Below are 20281 nucleotides of genomic sequence, written 5' to 3'. Positions count from 1 at the left end.
CACTCCCGATAGATCCTGGAAGCTTTGTCGCCTCGACAATCAATCACAATGTAAATTGTTTTAGATTTCATTCAGCCAGGCACAAAGCCTTTCATCTCGGTGCAGACCAGTGTTTGTGTACCGAGAAACACTAATACAAATCTATGGTTACGGCTCCATTTGTGGACGGCTCTGTCTGGGACAGACATGGTACGGGATTGTTTACCTATGCCAACGAGTATTGAACGAATGACGTTTGATATGGATATTTTATAGTTTACACCTTATCATCTTCATATCGTACGTGCTAGCAGTATATGTCCGTAATTAAACTACCCGGAATAAAACAAATAACATCATGTGTAGTACTGGAGGCAGGGTATGTAAGTATTTTTACTTCATTGAGATAGCGCGGATCTGCTGATGATTATATAGTGTTACCTCACTGAAATACTATGCCAAGGGCACCAAGCATAGCATTCTATCCGGTCATATAATTCTGACAACGAGTGAACCAGTTGTTGCCATTTCTCTAAATGCTGAAAATTGAACAGGGAATAACAACTACCATATTAAGGAATTGGTATTTCCCGGCATGGGGACAGAACTCGTTGCCGTAACAAGGTTAAACTGTTCCTGCACAAGGAAAAGACCTTACGGAAATGAAGAGAGGATCATTTGGTCACAGTTAAGAACTGGTCCTACTTTTGTACTAAACGAAAAATAAAAATTAATCAATCGATGGTATCTTGCTCCATTCACTCAATGTCTAGTTATGTCAAATGTTCAAATCGCCTTTTTCTTTTCAGTCTTCCCGTTATTTGATGGTCATAGTTTAAAAACCTAAGAAAAAGGCTGAATGTGAGATTAGTTAAAAAAGCTAGAAAGCTAAGTTTAATTCTGTTTACTTACAGTAGCTCTGATGTACATGTTTAATTTGTTTCTCTTTGATCTGATAAGTACATTTTCATTTAAAAATAAATAACACCTTGATTTGGAACTTGGTTTCTTTGATGTTTGTGATGTAAAAGTGTTAGCCGAAATACAAAGTTTGTATTGATAAGCGTAGACCTTTGGAGGTAAACATTTTACTCGGGAATTATAATTGGTAAAATCGAGTTAAAACCGGAGTGTTCTATTTGATTTCATAGGAGTAACAAATATTCATGCAATATATGTAATAAAGCATGTTTATTGCGTTAAACAGATTAAACATTACATTATAAAATATTTATAATAAGATATAATGTTCGTATGATATATGTGTTTTTATATTACGTTAAACAGATTACGCACTACCTTTAAAAATATAAATAGCGTAGGTAAAATGTATCAATTTCACTTAATCGACTGTGAGTGGTCAGGGAACACACTACTCCTTGATTTTATTCCTATAAAGTGTCGGTGTCCTACTGATTAGATGATCAATACCCTAATCGATTGTTAGTATCACGTGTCACAAGTCCAGTGTAGTACCAGTATGTGATTGTCCTACATCATTACGTCATACCTAGCTAGAGAATGTTGGGGATGGTCTCTCATTGAATGATAGAATGATCTGAGGGTATATTTGCCGATAAACTGTCAAGTACATTGACTGCACATGGATCTGATTTACGTAAATAAAGACTCGTGAAGGCTTACGAGGTGTGTGGAATACGTTAATGCTAAAAGGTTGTGTCGGAAGGTTTTGACTTTTTTAATTTTTTAAAAACTTGTGAATGAAACAAAGTATGTCCATACGTCATGTGTGCAATTAACCCACTCATTATTTTGGTAATAGTGTTTTATTGATTAGCAACCCTATATAAAACGATACAAGCGCTGTACTTCTCGTGGTTACAAATGCCAGTGAGTTAGGACCTATCAGGATCTGTACAATCATAATCGGTTCACTGATAAATCACTACAGAAACAGGTTAAAGGGGTCAGAAATAGAAGTGATGGTATAAAAACGCAAGCACGAAATAGTTGTCGGTATGACATATGGAAAGACCCAATGGAAATTACTTAAATGTTAAAGACATCACGTGATCAATCCAGTTATCCCTTCAATAATGATACGAATTTCAATTATGTTGTATATGAAAAGGCATGTCTTCTTAACTATTATATTTGCCCCATTTCTGATACTATCAATGAAAACATCTTAATACCCCTGATGTATAATATAAAACAATGTTTTCCTAATACCCATAATGTATGATATAAAACGTTTTCCTTATACCCCTAATGTATAATATAAAACAACGTTTTCCTAATACCCCTAATATAGAATATAAAACAACGTTTTCCTTATACCCCTAATAAAGAATATAAAACAACGTTTTCCTTATACCCCTAATGTATAATATAAAACAATGTTTTCCTAATAACCCTAATGTATAATATAAAACAACGTTTTCCTTATACCCCTAATGTATGATATAAAACAACGTTTTCCTTATACCCCTAATGTAGAATATAAAACAACGTTTTCCTTATACCCCTAATGTATAATATAAAACAACGTTTTCCTTATAACCCTAATATAGAATATAAAACACATTAACCCTTCAAGTCTATACAGCTGTTTTTGTGACGGAAATGTTGATGTTCTTGAAAGGTCCTGTTGCAGCCCTATAAGGATTTACTTTGGCACACAATGATTCTTCAGGAAATATGATTTATCTATCAAGTATGAATAATTCCTCTTATCTTGACATGTATTATAAGCCGGAAACTAAGGAAAGTCCCTGTTATAGATAGCATTAGTCACCATATGCTTACAAATACTTCAAATACAGTCTGTAAACCTATAGCACTGTTAGAGTAAGTCTTTATTTCAATACGTTTATCGAGTTTTGGAGAGAAAACAGATTGTTATAAGAAAGATAGTAAAACGCTTGCCATCAAATTAAATACCATTTTCTTTGCTTTCTGATTCGGCAATTTTGAACGAGTAACTGCCATAGATATAAACCTTTTTTGGAATATAATTGTTTTCCAAAAACAATCTGGATTTTTATCTCCACACTATCTGTCCACTCATTGACCGATATATCATTATTGTTGTCTCATTATGGAACAAAAGAAACATAGGTGCATGCTTTGTTTTGTGATAATCAAAGCATTTGATAGAATATGGCATTATGGTTGTAGAAACGACAAAGAACTGCCGATTTGGAGCTATAGTTAAAAAGTCATAAAACTTTCGATTGTCACACGTGGTTTTTGAGGAACCAATCAGAGATGTTATATAGCCTTTAATCGTTTCTACAATAGCATGAAGATTATAACCATATTTTCCGTTTTTCTCATTCATGATTTGAACCTATGATCAAATTCTAAATAAATTGTTACCCCCATCAAAATGCCAGTTTCACAGACAGCATGCAATAGTGATGCATATTTGGAGGCCAATACCACAAGAGCTCGAATCTAGCACATTCGTCCCCTTAATCAGTATATTATTTTGTCTTGCTCTCAAATCGGAGATTGTTAGTTTTTCTTTCATTATTTTATTTAGGGCAATCAATTCATGCAGGTGCGTACCAATACATATCACATAGTAGGTTAAATGTAACTAACCAATTAATAATAAATTATACATTTTTTTAACAAGTTTTTACTTGCTGGCTCGTACAGTTTTGTTAGAATTTCACACTTCAACATAAGTTTGAGAAAGCATAGAAACCTTTATTAAATGACATCTACCGTATGTAGTACCTTTGACATCTAGTTCTAGCCTCATTTAAAGTTATAGATTAGGTTTTTAACACTTAAGATGTTTTACCATACAGTAGTAAATTTTAAACTATCTACTGTCACCGAATATAACTTATATAATTAAAGATAAAAGCTTTACCTTCTGTGATTTAAACCTCCCACGTGTACACACAAACACACCACGTCGTGTTGCTACCTCAATTCCAAGTCAATATTCCCGTGTAAAATCCTCCCTGGTTCCCCAACACAAGTGGTACGCCCAGCCTCACTAGAACCACAAGTACACAGGGCTACTGAAGACACAGGGTTTCTGTAGACGGATCTAACACTGATGTTTATAAGACGGTATATCTGTATTACCTACCTCCACGAAAGTGTAAGTGGAACTACATGGAATTGTTTACTTACAGAAGTATGCAGGGTAGATTGTATTTAATCCACAATAGAATTAAAGCCACTATTGTGTGTGAAGTGTCCAAGGACTGGTTAAATCAGAACGGGCTCAAAAGCCACACCATGGTAGTCGTGTGGCAGAACTCGGTGGTGGACAAGCAGCCTTGAAAGAAAAGGAAATACAATCAATTAATATAGTTTTAATCACAGGACAGCCTCATGTGTATTGACCTATATTAGGTGGTACGGTATATCAATAGCAGACTATCTTAACACCCTTACGTCAGACCACCCGAATATGTTTTGTTATAGACAGGGTATTTAGCGAATGTCCGAAAATGTGTCTGGTATACATACTGTATAGCGGTTACATTTCGCGGGGGTTTTAGTTTCGCTATATTCGCGCTTTGACAAATAACCGCGAATTCTTAACACCAGCGAATTATCGAAAATGTTAACCACTTTTACGGACCTTATCACAATATGTTGAAAATACTTATTACCCCATGCTGTTATGCAAACTTAATTATCACCGGAAAACTGGGCAGTCCATGTAAAACAACACTTGCATATAAGTGGCCACAACATTTTTATGATCAGTGTTTTCTAACGGTTTACCTGTATTTCGGGGTTTAACCCCTAAATGATGACACTCACGGTATTTTGCACGACACATGGGATTTCGGTGCACTGCGAAATTTAATCCCCGTGAATATGTACTGAATATGAAACCGCAAAATATTGACCTCGCGAATTTAAAGCGCTATACAGTACACTATTCTTGCACTATTCCTGCACTAAACATGTGCGCGAGCTGGTATTACAAACGTAGTTCTATTATGACCAAATTTTTCCTTCCAAACTTTTGGTACCATTAGTGAGTGTGAACGTAAATATTGACTGTCCATTTTATGTATTAATAGGGAATGAGTTGGTTAACATTTGATAACTGAAAGCAGCACATCGTGTAACGCTCGGGTTGGAATTCGTTACTTAAGGCTTATAATCCTTACCTACAGTGGCTATAGTCGACAAAGAGCAACCATCTATTGAAGAAAGTTACCTAACACTATTACTTTTTCGTAAAGTTTAAATGTCTCCTGTTTTTAAACTAGATCCTGACTAATACGTAGTATCAATGGCTTAATTTCGTCCGCCATTGTGGCAGATAAACAACCATGTCATTTCGCAATGAGAAATATTGTATAATGCCCCAATAGGTGTTTGGAGTGTTTCCGGCATTGGGCGCTGATAGAGCATAGGCGATTTAACCATTATGCTAACACAAGACATTTAAGAATCCCTGACATCGTCGCCAAAGTTTCGCACCAATATGAGATTTAATGCAACACAGTAAACTACACTTTTAACAACCAATAATACATGGCCGATTAAGGTAGTATTGAGGGTTAATATGACATTCAAAATAACATTAACAACATGTATTCATGGGGTGGTGATTACGTGGAAAATTCTGAATTTATTTTATTACGGTAGGAAATCGTATTGTCAACTGTAAAATAATTGAATAAATTTTCATCACTGAGTTTGCAATGCGCTCATGTTTTGTGCTATATATACCTCATCCAATAAAAAAAAATTAACAAATGGTTTCTAAAAATTGTTTATAAAAGATGCTATTTTCTGTTATGAATCACCATAAATAGAGGAGAGAAAACGATAGACCTTCTTAATCTAATCGTGCATGACTCATTTTAACTGTATTGGGAAAACATTGGTTTAATTAAGATTAAAGATAAATACATATGGTACCAATTGACATTCTCTGACATTAGGGGCGTATTTAAATTAATAAATTAAAAAACAAATCGAGGGCATAATCGTCATTGTTGATGGAGCCGCCGCACCCTAAAGAAGGAGAACAGTGTTAAAAGTGAAATTACGTATAAAGAGACTTCCCAAATTAATGATGGTAATTATGCTTATATTTATTTTATCGAAAACTTATATGGCATTATTGAAGTCTATATATCCATACAAAACATTAGTATTCGCTGATCGGTTATATTTGTATCAGGTCTAATTTTGTAGAAGTAAAATCTGCTCGGCAAAAATGACCGTAGGTGTTGTATATTCCGGCCGGTGTAATGTCCAGTTTGTGGTGGTTAAGTGTTTGCGACACTACACAAATCTCAGTAATTGGATAGCTTTATTGTGTACATGTGAAATCTTCAACACTTAATGTAGACCTCATCATACATAGCTAGTTGTCACGCAAACTGGACCCGCAGGTGGAATACCGTTATTGTTGACTGACACCACCACCAACAACAGTTGTTCGTGAACACGGGCCATACTCAATATTGTTGCTACTGACTTTCATTCGCCTTTCAGTAATACAGAGGCAATTTTGCATAAGAAACAGAACAATCTAAATTGATTATGAAGTTATCCTTTAGATCGTTCTGGTTGTTTCAATAAAACAAATAGTTTGATTGGAAGTTCCAAGAACATTAATCTAAGGGAACTGGAGGGTTCTGAAGACTTCAAAATCCCAAGTTTTATTTTTTTCTATTCTATCACGTCAAGTGTGCTCTCCTTTTCTTTTCTTTTTATTAGTCCGATCATCCAAACACTAGATAATTTCTGTCAAAATCTCTCATTCCGACAATAATTAATAGGCTTTTAAACATTTGTTTATGTTATTTGAAATCAAGCTGCAATACTTGTCATATCGTTCAGCGATGGTGCTTATATCGTGTGAGAGCAATATTGGTCATGTACGAAAACTATATACAGGTATCCAAGATTAGTCAATTGGTCATAAAGGTATATTTCGATTGAGATAAACTAATAACATTTTCTGTCTTAAAAAAGCAACAAAAGCAAATACTTTCAACTTGAGAATGTTAAATGTCCCTTGCTCAATGTTACACCACACATTAAAGTTGGTAACGATATTTGATAGGCATTTTTCTGCTATAGACGTGTGCATCGTTGTGAGAAAAATATTTGCTGCAACCGTTTGTTAACCGGACTATAAGGCAGTGTAATTGAGATAGTTCAGTATTTATTGTGATGTTCCTTTCCGCACGATATGAATGCCCGTTTCGCCATGGAAGGCCTTGGCCGCGATGTGACCATGCAACTTCTCTGTATTAACTGGAAATAATCAGACATTCTTAAGGAAATGGATTGAAATGTCAACTACATTTTATAGTTAACAGGGGGGTTTCATAGTATGTTTATTGCTCACCCAAACTGCAGCACTCGGAACATCTCTTTTTCTTTTATCTTCCACTTACTCTTTCTGCTCTCTTCATGTAACTTTATCTGTTGCAACGTGAAACCCCGATAAAGGAGTGAATGAATGATTTAATAAATAAGTAAATTAGTCAATTAATTAAATAATCGTAATGTTAGCGCTGGTACGTCGTAAACAACCTTCAACATTGCCTACGTTTTGTTGGTAAGTGGTAAAATTTAGAAAGAAGACAAATGTGACCCGCAATATCTGAATACATGTATCAAGGAGTTAAATAAAAAACACTCGATCCCCGTACACCTTGGTCTTTTATAGGTTGTTGTACATTTTCCGTTGTGTGTTAACAGGCCATTGCAAGGACGTGACATCCCGTACCGGATGTCTAATGTAAACATATAGTCCAAGTATTGTGGTTATCGCTACCTTAGACTTCTTGCTTTTAACTAAATGGCACATTCGGCAAAGCTTTTAGAAACTTAACGGAATCGATTTTCTTAATTATAATGCCAATTAGTTGGTTTGAACCAAACGCAAATATTTATTAAGAGAAACGTTGCACCTTTTAGTGAGGTTGAGGTTTTGACGGGTATGGAATAATAATAACTACCTGCCCTTTGTACCACGAAGAGTGTGTCAACATTAATTTACCTGGACTAATTAGCACCTGACCTCCCGGTGCCAGGCTGTCCTATTGTATACTCTCATGAAGGCGTTTCGGTCAATCGTAACATTGTCAAAGATTTTGTATTATCTTCAAATCCTCGACATGACACATGAAATAGTTCAAGTTGAAAATTAAATTAAATGTACAGTATATGGAAAAAGAACGTTTTTATAATCTTTATTATGACAAAAAATACTAGATAAACTGTGTATTAAAAGTGGACATTGAAATACCCAACAATTAGGCAAAACAAATTTATTTTGGATGTGATTTAAAAGAAGAAGCACTTTTGAGTGGATGAAAATAGTAGAGATGAGTAAGAATTGTGTGGATGAGAAAGTTAGGAAGAGTATTTTGGTAATGAGAATTTTGATGAGAATTTTGTTGATGAGAATTTTGGGGATGAGAATTTCGGTGATGAGAATTTCGGTGATGAGAATTGCATTTTTGTTTGTGATTTCACTTAAAATCTGGTAATTGTGCCAAGATGTTCAGCACCTTTATTTACAATGTGTTTCCATTCCATATTAAGATTCGCGTATATGTGTAGCGGTGTAGCGTGAGTAACCCGTGTAACAGGATTAGAGGGGCGATTATGTTCTAAGTTAATAGTGCGTTTATATTAAGTATCCAATCGTATCTGAGCTTTTTTATTATACACACATATATACAACTTGTCAATTCAACGTGTCAAACCTTACCTATGGTTTTTAATTACACATTGTAATTAGCTTTGCTCTATTAAGAGTTGTTCTTGTTAATATATTGTGTTCTTCTTGATGTCAATTTCTGGACAAAATGACCGCTGAATACAGCTGGAGATAACGTTTCAGGCCAGAGTTTTGTGACCGCTGGCCGCATTAGACAAGTGGCTGCTAATTTCAGGTTCATTATATAGTTTTTTTCTATCGGGCGGACCGCAGTCTGACCACATAAGGGAGGTGGCTGCTTATTTCAGGAGACCGCTCAAGCAGATTTGACTGTATAACACGACATTCTGCTCCAAAAACAGATATCAACATCACTAAAACGTGAAATGATCTCCGTCTGTATTACATGACGGTGGTCTACCTCCCAGAGAATAAAAGTCTCACCGCTAATAAAGCAAGCTTGAGTTTTCGATGACATTTAAGATTCAAGTTACAAGTTATTTGATTTAAACATCAATATTTGTATATCAGAAAGGCTCTGTGTAACGTATACAAACAAGAGAAATATGACGCTCCATGTCGCCTATCACGAGTAAATCGTATACTTAGTACCTGGGAATACAAGAACAATTAACACGATACGGAACATGTATAGTAAATTAAAAACACTTCACCTAATTAATCATTACACCTTATACCCAAACACCTGTGAGTTTGACAGGAGAAGGAATTATTACAAAGTCTTACTTACGTTTGGTCACAATGTCGATCTGTCGTCCTGGTCTTCTTCATTTGACGGAAATGTTGAAATTAAAATAAATATCCTCTGCTTATACCAGTAAACGTAGCTAAGTGTGTGACAGTATAAAGTTCACATAACACCCAACCGGACTTTTAAAAATAAGTACGATACGATTTCTCCTCGAATAGACACTGGTATCTTTTAAAAGGGATTTCGATCTCACTTTAAACAGACATGATGTTGTGAGGGTTAAATCGATCTTGAGACTTGTGTAACGGACGTCTGTAATGTAAAGATCACTGTTTTATATCCGACCGCTCCGCCGTCATTACTCCCCACTTAAAACGTATAAATGACAGTTTTGCTCAAAAGACCCAAGGTCTCGGATAGTTTACTTTTAAAAAGCTTGTTGTTATCAAACGAAAAAATCAGAACAATTTAAATTCCATCTCTTTCTGTAGATTGCATGCATCAATCAGTTATATTGGACAAGTATACGTGATCTCTGAGTCTTTAACAGTTCACGCTAGTCTGACAACAGTTACTACTCTATTAAAACTGATCAGCTTGACCTCTTGGTGTCAGTCAAAACAAATCTGTTTCTTTTTACCAGTAGAAATTACAAACCTCAATTTGTTTACAACAATCTCTCAATTATTGTTCAGCGGAAACCTGTGCGATCAAGTGATACATTTGATTGCGCAATTTTCTTCCATTTAGCGTTCCCTATCCCGCAGTTGTAAGGACTGCATACTTTTAGATCGGACTGCGCTTATCTTTTTACATTGGTTAAAAGTAACCGTGGTTAAAACCTTAAATTCGTATGACTAAGTACTGGTACTCATTTTGCTACATGTAGCTATATAGACTGTAGCATGAGGTGTACGGTACTCACTGTGTTAGCTAGGTAGACTGGATCATGAGTAGTACGATACCCATTGTGTTATCTAAGTAGACTGTAGCGTGAGGTGTACGGTACTCACTGTGTTAGCTAAGTAGACTAGAGCATGGGTCGTCCGATACCCATTGTGTTATCTAGATAGACTGTAGCGTCGTACGGAACTTACTGTGTTAGCTAGGTGGAGTGTAGCATTAGTCGTACGGTACTCACTGTGTCATCTATAGTACCGTCATTGTGTTAGCTTTGGTAGACTGTAGGTCAGGATATATCGTCTGTTCGTCTGCTCTTCTCTGTATTGTAGTAAAACACGCTGTTTGTGTAAGACTGTACATCATCTGGTACGATTGCTGTACACTTCGTCATATGCCGCCAAATTTGTTGTATAAAAGTACATATGATGACGTAATGAACGTTCTCACACCCGCCGAATCGTTAGATATATCGTCTGCACCTGACAAATTACATTTTGATGGGTTTCATTTTCATCGACAGACTTCGAATCTGAGAGAAAATGTTATTTTATACAAATCAAATTAGATAATACCAGTAGATGTAGAACTTTAATGAATCAATTCGATGCCAATGTCGTGTATTTATTTGCACGAGAGCGTTTACTTCGTTGAGTTGACAAGAACGGTTAGATTACCGTATCATTATTTCTACATTTGCGGTTTTGTTATCCTCACACTTCTAGAATCCGTACCTGTGATTTAAGGTAGTAATGTATCGCGGGAATGTCTGACCACAGGGACCTGACAATAAGGACTTGTACCGTTTATTTTGTATCTAATAGAAAACACACCCTAAGCACAGGGACCTGACAATAATGATCTGTACCGGTTATTTGTGCTTTATAGAGTGCACACCACAAACTGGTGTCTGACCACAGGGGCCTGATAACAAGGACCTGTATCGTTTAGGATGCGTTACAGAATATACCCCTCGGGCTGATACAGGGAACTGACAACACTCAGCAACTTGTATTGTTTGTCGTACATTTATTGTCCTTGTGCCATTGTTTTCGTCTGCTTCAGTCATTCGGAACCTTTTGCTCATTTCTGTAGAAAGGCCCCGAATAATGCAAGTAAGACCGGGAAACTCGTGCCGTGTTGGGAAACCGAAGTTTTATTCCCCTATCATGTGGTCAGGGCACACTTTAATCAAATAAGATACATTACTATATATATGAAGTTTACTCATACAATTTTGATACACAACATTCCAAACCTCGTCATAAAAATATCTATCTACGGCTTTTTCCTTGCAGTGACTTAAAGAATTACATTGAATAGAAACGAAACATCAGACTTCATATGATTTTCATTGAAACACATATTTTACAAAAACAAGTTTACGAAACATCAGATCAACAAATGTATATACCAGTCGAGGTGACATTTTATGAAATTTAGAATTATGTCAAAAATGGCTGAAATATGGTATATTACCTGTTTTAGTACTATGAAGTAATACGGTTTGATATTCAACGTGTTTTTTTCGTGAATTGTGTGTTTCGTATAAATTATGGCATGTCATATTCTTCTCTTTGGCGGTAGCGCAATACAATCCTGTCGCCTGTGGTTGTAACGTTATTAGACAATACCCCAACAAAAGTGTACTCTATTTTACGATTCAATTCAAATTTAAGCTAACCGGTCCAAACCTAACACGTTCCCGACCAATATTGACTCCAGTGAGGCGATACAGTGACACTTTACACGTATTTGATTACTATTCAGGTGAGTGCGTTTATTTTCGTCAAATACCTAAAGAAAACATTTAAATGTGTATATGTTTCTGCTTTAACGTGATTGGTGCCAACAAAATAAGCATTACGTCAGAGAAAACACCCCATGGTCGAATTTCCTCGTTAACACCGAAGTTAGTCAGACATAAACAGGTGTGTCCTCCGGACATTAGGAAGATATTTCTGTTGTGTGCCAATAAAACTTCAAGTATGAAGAATACGATCAAACGCTTACCTGTAATTACGATGTTTTCCAAAACGTACATGCTTCTAGATTTTGTATTTGGCATTAGAAACAGTCAAGACTGTATACACAACATAATTGTAGATTAACTCATCAATACACAACAAGTTTGCTGCTCATTGAGGACAGAGATTCACTCATTATACCCAACAAATTCACAGGACATTGATAACAAATATTCACTCATCCATACCCAAGATTCACTCATCCATGCTCATCTATATCTACCGGATATATACATGTTGTTTGATCTTCCAGTAGCAATAATCTTAAATTTCAATAGTCCTTCACAAAATATGTAAAAAGAAATACCATCCTAGTTGTGAATTGCGTATATAGTTGACAGGGCGTGGTTGTTGATTGTCAATATGATGAATCACACTGAAGAACGTCGTTATGTAATGCACTTCTTAATATTCTTATAAAGTTGAGTTTCGTATTTCACATGAAATTTTACGTAATGCACGCTTCAACGGATTTCATATTGTGCTTTTATAAAAAAAAAAAAATCAATTTAAAATTATCTGATAATCGATACTCTTAATTTCTGTCTGACTGTCCTTATAGGCTAATAAAGATTTTGTTTATATCCTGGTATAGCTAATTCACTAACAATGATTATATATACTCCCTACAACGATGGCCAATTTCACATTTACCTTTGCGCTACACTCCCTACAACGAAAGGCCTATTTCACATTTACATGGACGCTACACTTCCTTCAACAAAAGGCCTACTTCACATTTACATGGGCGCTACACTCCCTACAACGAAAGGCATATTTCACATTTACCGCGGTGCTACACTCCCTACAACGAAAGGCCTATTTCACATTTACATGGACGCTACACTTCCTTCTACAAAAGGCCTAATTCACAATTACGTGGGCGCTACACTTCCTACAACGAAAGGCCTATTTCACATGTACATGGACGCTACACTCCTTACAACGAAAGGCCTATTTCACATTTACCTAGGCGCTACACGCCCTACAATGAGGCCTATTTCACATTTACATGGACGCTTCACTTCCTTCTACAAAAGGCCTATTTCACATTTACATGGGCGCTACACTTCCTACAACAAAAGGCCGATTTCACATTTTAATGGACGCTACACTTCCTTCTACAAAAGGCCTAATTCACATTTACATGGGCGCTACACTCCCTACAACAAAAGGCCTATTTCACATATACCGCGGCGCTACACTCCCTACAACGAAAGGCCTATTTCACATTTACATTGACGCTACACTTCCTTCTACAAAAGGCCATATTCACAATTACGTGGGCGCTACACTTCCTACAACGAAAGGCCGATTTCACATTGAAATGGACGCTACACTTCCTACAACGAAAGGCCTATTTCACATTTACCGCGGCGCTACACTCCCTACAACGAAAGGCCTATTTCACATTTACATGGACGCTACACTTCCTTCTACAAAAGGCCTAATTCACATTTACATGGGCGCTACACTTCCTACAACGAAAGGCCTATTTCACATTTACCGCGGCGCTACACTCCCTACAACGAAAGGCCTATTTCACATTTACATGGACGCTACACTTCCTTCTACAAAAGGCCTAATTCACATTTACATGGGCGCTACACTTCCTACAACGAAAGGCCTATTTCACATTTACCGCGGCGCTACACTCCCTACAACGAAAGGCCTATTTCACATTTACATGGACGCTACACTTCCTTCTACAAAAGGCCTAATTCACATTTACATGGGCGCTACACTTCCTACAACGAAAGGCCTATTTCACATTTACCGCGGCGCTACACTCCCTACAACGAAAGGCCTATTTCACATTTACATGGACGCTACACTTCCTTCTACAAAAGGCCTAATTCACAATTACGTGGGCGCTACACTTCCTACAACGAAAGGCCTATTTCACATGTACATTGACGCTACACTCCTTACAACGAAAGGCCTATTTCACATTTACCTAGGCGCTACACGCCCTACAATGAAAGGCCCTTATCACATTTACATGGACGCTACACGCCCTACAACGAAAGGCCTTTTTCACATTTTCCTAGGCCCTACACGCCCTACAACGAAAGGCGCTTTTCACATATACATGGACGCAACACTTCATACAACGAAAGGCCTATTTCATATTTACATGGACGCTACACTTCATACAACGAAAGGCATATTTTACATTTACATGGACGCTGCACTTCATACAACGAAAGGCATATTTTAAATTTACATGGACGCTACACTTCATACAACGAAAGGCTTATTTCATATTTACATGGACGCTACACTCCCTTCAACGAAAGGCCTATTTCACATTTACATGGGCGCTACACTTCCTACAACAAAAGGCCTATTTCACATTTACATGGGCGCTACACTTCCTACAACAAAAGGCCGATTTCACATTTAAATGGACGCTATACTTCCTACAACGAAAGGCCTATTTCACATTTACCGCGGCGCTACACTCCCTACAACGAAAGGCCTATTTCACATTTACATGGACGCTACACTTCCTTCTACAAAAGGCCTAATTCACATTTACATGGGCGCTACACTCCCTACAACGAAAGGCCTATTTCACATTTACCGCGGCGCTACACTCCCTACAACGAAAGGCCTATTTCACATTTACATGGACGCTACACTTCCTTCTACAAAAGGCCTAATTCACATTTACATGGGCGCTACACTCCCTACAACGAAAGGCCTATTTCACATTTACCGCGGCGCTACACTTCCTTCTACAAAAGGCCTAATTCACAATTACGTGGGCGCTACACTTCCTACAACGAAAGGCCTATTTCACATGTACATTGACGCTACACTCCTTACAACGAAAGGCCTATTTCACATTTACCTAGGCGCTACACGCCCTACAATGAAAGGCCCTTATCACATTTACATGGACGCTACACTCCCTACAACGAAAGGCCTTTTTCACATTTTCCTAGGCCCTACACGCCCTACAACGAAAGGCGCTTTTCACATATACATGGACGCAACACTTCATACAACGAAAGGCCTATTTCATATTTACATGGACGCTACACTTCATACAACGAAAGGCATATTTTACATTTACATGGACGCTACACTTCATACGACGAAAGGCTTATTTCATATTTACATGGACGCTACACTCCCTTCATCGAAAGGTCTATTTCACATTTACATGGGCGCTACACTTCCTACAACAAAAGGCCTATTTCACATTTACATGGGCGCTACACTTCCTACAACAAAAGGCCGATTTCACATTTAAATGGACGCTATACTTCCTACAACGAAAGGCCTATTTCACATTTACCGCGGCGCTACACTCCCTACAACGAAAGGCCTATTTCACATTTACATGGACGCTACACTTCCTTCTACAAAAGGCCTAATTCACATTTACATGGGCGCTACACTCCCTACAACGAAATGCCTATTTCACATTTACCACGGCGCTACACTTCCTTCTACAAAAGGCCTAATTCACAATTACGTGGGCGCTACACTTCCTACAACGAAAGGCCTATTTCACATTTTCTTAGGCGCTACACGCCCTACAACGAAAGGCGTTTTTCACATATACATGGACGCAACACTTCATACAACGAAAGGCTTATTTATATTTACAGGTACGCTTCATTCCCTTCAAGGAAAGGCTTATTTTACATTTACCTATTCGCTACACGCCCTACAACGAAAGGCCTATTTCACATGTACATGGACGCTACACTACATACAATGAAAGGCCCTTATCATATTTACATGGACGCTACACTTCATACAACGAAAGGCCTATTTCACATTTAAATGAACGCTACACTTCCTACAACGAAAGGCCTATTTCACATTTACCGCGGCGCTACACTCCCTCCAACGAAAGGCCTATTTCACATTTAAATGAACGCTACACTTCCTACAACGAAAGGCCTATTTCATAGTTGCATGGGTGCTACACTTCCTACACCGAAAGACCCTTTTCAAATTTACATGGGCGCTACACTTCCTTCTACAAAAGGCCTGATTCACATTTACATGGGCGCTACACTCCCTACAACGAAATGCCTATTTCACATTTACCACGGCGCTACACTTCCTTCTACAAAAGGCCTGATTCACATTTACATGGGCGCTACACTCCCTACAACGAAAGGCCTATTTCACATTTACATTGACGCTATACTTCCTTCTACAAAAGGCCAAATTCACAATTACGTGGGCGCTACACTTCCTACAACGAAAGGCCTATTTCACATGTACATGGACGCTACACTCCTTACAACGAAAGGCCTATTTCACATTTACCTGGGCGCTACACGCCCTACAATGAAAGGCCCTTATCACATTTACATGGACGATACACTCCCTACAACGAAAGGCCTCTTTCACATTTTCCTAGGCCCTACACGCCCTACAACGAAAGGCGCTTTTCACATATACATGGACGCAACACTTCATACAACGAAAGGCCTATTTATATTTACATGGACGCTACATTCCCTTCAACGAAAGGCTTATTTTACATTTACCTATTCGCTACACGCCCTACAACGAAAGGCCTATTTCATATTTACATGGACGCTACACTCCCTTCATCGAAAGGCCTATTTCACATGTACATGGGCGCTACACTTCCTACAACGAAAGGCCTATTTATATTTACATGGACGCTACATTCCCTTCAACGAAAGGCTTATTTTACATTTACCTATTCGCTACACGCCCTACATCGAAAGGCCTATTTCACATGTACATGGGCGCTACACTTCCTACAACAAAAGGCTTATTTCATATTTACATGGGCGCTACACTTCCTACAACAAAAGGCCGATTTCACATTTAAATGGACGCTACACTTCCTACAAGGAAAAGGCCTATTTCATATTTTCATGGACGCTACAATTCCTACAACAAAAGGCCGATTTCACATTTAAATGGACGCTTCACTCCCTACAACGAAAGGCCTTTTCCCATTTACATGGACGCTACACTACATACAACGAAAGGCCTATTTCATATTTGCATGGGTGCTACAATTCCTACACCGAAAGGCCCTTTTCAAATTTACATGGGCGCTACACTTCCTACACCGAAAGGCCCTTTTTAAATTTACATTGGCGCTACACTTCCTACAACGAAAGACTTTTTTCACATTTACATGGACGCTACACTTCATACAACGAAAGGCTTATTTCATATTTACATGGACGCTAAACTTCGTACACCGAAAGGCCCTTTTCAAATTTACATTGGCGCTACACTTCCTACAACGAAGACTTTTTCCCATTTACATGGACGCTACACTACATACAACGAAAGGCATATTTTACATTTACATGGACTCTACACTCCCTACAACGAGAGGCCTATTTCATATTTACATGGGCGCTACACTCCCTTCATCAAAAGGCCTATTTCACATTTACCTAGGCGCTACACTCCCTACAACGAATTACCTATTTCACATTAAGATGGACGATAGAACACTCCCTAATAATAATAATAATAATTCGAGGTTCTTATGTACCGCTTTATCACAGCCAAATTATTAACCATGGTTATAGGGCCTTTGCAACAGCCATTATATTTCACAACTCCATTGGGAGTATTCAGCCGGTGCTTCCATTTCGTCGCTCACAGCTAGCATTCTACTATTCTAGCACTGCCCAACCACGTACTCATTTACAGCTGAGTAGACTGGAACAAAGCGGAGAAAAGTATCTTGCTCAAAGATACAACACAGTGCCGTACCGGGACTCGAACCCGCAACCCTTCGGTCACGAGCCAGGCGTCCTATCATCAGACTACCGTGCCTTCCCTACAACGAAAGGCCTATTTCACATTTACGTAGGCACTTCACTCCCTTCAACGAGAGGCCTATTTCACATTTACCTGGGCGCTTCACTCCCTACAACGAGAGGCCTATTTCACATTTACTTGGGCGCTTCAATCCCTACAACGAAAGGCCTATTTCACATTTACGTAGGCACTTCACTCCCTACAACGAGAGACCAATTTCCCATTTACCTGTGCGTTTCAATCCCTACAACGAAAAGACTATTTCACATTTACTTGGGCGCTTCAATCCCTAAAACGAAAGGCCTATTTCACATTTACCTGGGCGCTTCAATCCCTACAACGAAAGGTCTATTTCACATTTACATGGGCGCTTCAATCCTCACAACGAAAGGCCTATTTCACATTTACCTGGGCGCTTCAATCCCTACAACGAAAGGCCTATTTCACATTTACCTGGGCGCTTCAATCCCTACAACAAGAGGCCTGTTCCACATATATCTGGTCGCTTAACTCCCTTAAACAACTGACCAATTTCCCATTTACCTGTGCGTTTCAATCCCTACAACGAAAAGACTATTTCACATTTACTTGGGCGCTTCAATCCCTACAACGAAAGGCCTATTTTACATTTACCTGGGCGCTTCAATCCCTACAACGAAAGGCCTATTTCACATTTACATGGGCGCTTCAATTCCTACAACGAAAGGCCTATTTCACATTTACCTGGGCGTTTCAATCCCTACAACGAGAGACCTGTTCCACATATATCTGGTCGCTTAACTCCCTTTAACAACAGACCAATTTCCTATTTACCTGTGCGTTTCAATCCCTACAACGAAAGGCCTATTTCCCATTTACCTGGACGCTTCAATCCCTACAACGAAAGGCCTATTTCACAAGTACATGGGTGCTTCACACCCTGTGGCGGACGGCTATGAGCTCTTACCAGCATGTCGTACCTTCACAATATAAAATTTTGCGAAAGGATTGTGTTGCAAGAACAATATTTTGAATGCATGCCGAGTTATCGTTTCTTTTAGCCAACATTAAACGATTCACATAGCTGGCCGATGATTTTGTAGCTTATTATGTCCCCAAATTCATTTTTCGAAACAAGTGGGTGTCACACTGATCGCTGAAGGTCTTTATGAGGTCACAGAAATAGTCTCAAATTCGAAAGCGAAATATCAAATTGTCTCATAAACTGTCCCTTTGGCGCCCTGTTGATTTTACTGACAACTGCATGTTGTCCCCCGAGTGTCCTGTGTGTGTTTTACTTACAACTGAAGTCCCCGTCCCAGAGTGATCTGTGTTTGTCTCACTAATAACTGAAGTCCTCGGCCTAGAGTGTCCTCTGTGTGTGTATTACTTACAATTGCAGTGCCCGACCCAAGAGTGTCCTATTTGTGTGTCTTACTAACAACTGAATTCCCCGGCCCAGAACGCCCTGTGTGTCTTACTAACAACTAAAGTCCCCTACCCAGAGTGCCCTATATGTGTCTTACTTATAAATGAAGTCCCCGGCCCAGACCGCACTGTGTGTGTCTTACTAACAACTTAAAACGTCCCCGTCTCAGAACGCTCTGTGTGTGTCTTACTAACAACTGAAGTCCCCTGCCCAGAACGTCCTGTGTGTGTCTCACTAACAACTGAAGTCCCCTGCCCAGAGTGTCCTGTGTGTGTCTTACTAACAACTGAAGTCCCCTGCCCAGAACGTCCTGTGTGTGTCTTACTAACAACTGAAGTCCCCTGCCCAGAGTGTCCTGTGTGTGTCTTACTAACAACTGAAGTCCCCTGCCCAGAGTTACCTGTGTGTGTCTTACTAACAACTGAAGTCCCCGTCTCAGAACGCCCTGTGTGTGTCTTACTAACAACTAAAGTCCCCCTCCAAGAACGCCCTGTGTGTGTGTTACTAATAACTGAAGTGCCCGTCCCAGAGTGACCGGTGTGTGTCAGAATGTACTTTCTGAAGCACTTTCTAAGCCATTAAATGGTGTTGGTGTCCACTAAATCCTCGAAATAAAACAAGCATCCATGACAACAATGTAACAGTTGTGAAATACAGCCCAACTCGATTCAATCTTCAGCAGATTTGTGGCTTCCCAGGGATCAGGTGTATGAGGGCCGTTTTCATTTTTACACCCACGTGATGATGTAACTCGTTTTGGGTGATTTCATCATATAAAAAATTAGATACCTACCCGTACGAATTAAGACTCTACACCCATTCAT

At 38.5% G+C, this 20281-nt stretch overlaps 1 protein-coding gene across 11 annotated transcripts in view; it reads right to left on the bottom strand.

The window, feature by feature from the left end:
* The window catches only part of LOC110458542, a 91310-nt gene extending 81749 nt beyond the window's left edge, over positions 1-9561 (bottom strand). For 2 of the 11 annotated variants that reach the window (XM_021510281.1, XM_021510286.1), the window contains exons 1-2: positions 9372-9560; positions 4096-4243 (exon numbers count right to left, since the gene is read on the bottom strand). The gene's annotated coding sequence lies outside the window, so the exon portion shown is untranslated. Of the gene's footprint in view, positions 1-3826; positions 4071-4095; positions 4244-9371 lie in introns of those variants that run through there. The other 9 variants (XM_021510287.1, XM_021510290.1, XM_021510292.1 and 6 more) reach the window with 7 other exon arrangements.
* Between the last annotated feature and the right edge of the window lie 10720 nt (positions 9562-20281).

The sequence above is a fragment of the Mizuhopecten yessoensis genome, unplaced genomic scaffold (assembly GCF_002113885.1).
Source record: "Mizuhopecten yessoensis strain PY_sf001 unplaced genomic scaffold, ASM211388v2 scaffold9651, whole genome shotgun sequence".
Lineage (NCBI taxonomy): Eukaryota > Metazoa > Mollusca > Bivalvia > Pectinida > Pectinidae > Mizuhopecten > Mizuhopecten yessoensis.
The sequence above is the reverse complement of the archived record's forward strand: the minus strand, read 5'-3'. Positions and strand labels throughout refer to the sequence as shown.